At 58.7% G+C, this 1153-nt stretch overlaps 1 protein-coding gene across 1 annotated transcript in view; it reads right to left on the bottom strand.

The window, feature by feature from the left end:
* CIC (capicua transcriptional repressor) overlaps positions 1 to 810 on the bottom strand; it is a 28332-nt gene extending 27522 nt beyond the window's left edge. The window contains exon 1 of the mRNA XM_014531429.1: positions 731 to 810. The gene's annotated coding sequence lies outside the window, so the exon portion shown is untranslated. The remainder of the gene's footprint in view (positions 1 to 730) is intronic.
* Positions 811 to 1153: the final 343 nt, after the last annotated feature.

The raw sequence follows: 1153 nt of genomic DNA, 5'->3' as shown, positions 1-1153 counted from the left end.
TCCGGTCCCTCCCCGCCCCCCCTCCGGCTCTCCCTCTCGATTCTCCCTTTTTTTTACTCCAACACACAAAATGGTGAATGGACCTGCAACAGCTGGAGCAGCCAGCCAATCAGCGGCCACAACCCCGCTGACCGGCGCAGTCCTATACCAATAGATATTCGCTGCCTGGTCAGCTCCGCCTCTCGACGACGAGCGACGCTCCTCACGACCAATCGCGCCCACACGGCAGCGCTAGGGGGCGGAGCCAAAATCTAAGACAGGCCTCCCTCTGGGACCGACACCAACCAGAGCCTACGACTGCCTGATACGCCTAGGACCCTGCCCCACAACAAGTGATTGACATCAGTATTGACCAATTAAAAGCTGTCATAGTGCCGAATGACGAATACAGTACCCAGTCGCTTTGCACTGTAAGCCGGAACCCAGCTCGGTGAGGGACAGTAACCAATGAAATGCATAAAGGAGGGGCTAAGGGACGGGCTCTCCAATGAGCAGGCTTAGAAGGCGTGGCTTGAGAGTTTGTTGACCGGCTAGTCGCAATTCCTGCTGGGGATGGTAGTCTTCTTACGTCTCTGGCCCATAGTCGACAGTACAAGGCAGACTACAACTCCCATGTGACAGGTGCCTGAAGCACCAAAGAACCCCAGGGAAGAGAAAAAGTCGGAAAGGGCAGTTTCTCATGAGTCTCACTGGACAACCGGAGCACCTTAAACCCAGGGCCCCGACTCACCCGGATTCCGGGCTCTAGTATCGCTGGTGGCTCCTCTCAGCAGCGGCGGTAGCGGCACGAGGGGGAGGTGCGAAGAACAGCCAACCGCCACCCTCAAGCCCCGCGGCCAATCAGCAGTGTCCGGGGCGGTGCAATGACCTCACTGGGTTCTACTCTCTTGCCCCTCCCCCACGTGGTTTTTGCTGCTGGTAGTCCGGAGTAGGAAAGTTTGGGGTGGGGGAGGGGAAGAGAAAGAGTGATGTCACCTTTCCCTCGCTTGATTGGCTGTCGGGCGGTCAGGACTGCGACCAATCAACCACCTCAGAAAGTCTGGCGCGGCCCCGCGGAAAGCCCTGTTGCCACCGGGAGGGGAGAGAATGTGCGTGTATGGGGTGGCGCGCGCTGCAGTGTAGTCAACGGACCGGACCTGGGATTTGGGGGCCC

Source organism: Myotis brandtii, unplaced genomic scaffold, assembly GCF_000412655.1.
Source record: "Myotis brandtii unplaced genomic scaffold, ASM41265v1 scaffold803, whole genome shotgun sequence".
Taxonomy (NCBI): Eukaryota; Metazoa; Chordata; class Mammalia; order Chiroptera; family Vespertilionidae; genus Myotis; species Myotis brandtii.
This window is presented reverse-complemented; position numbering and strand designations above follow the sequence as displayed.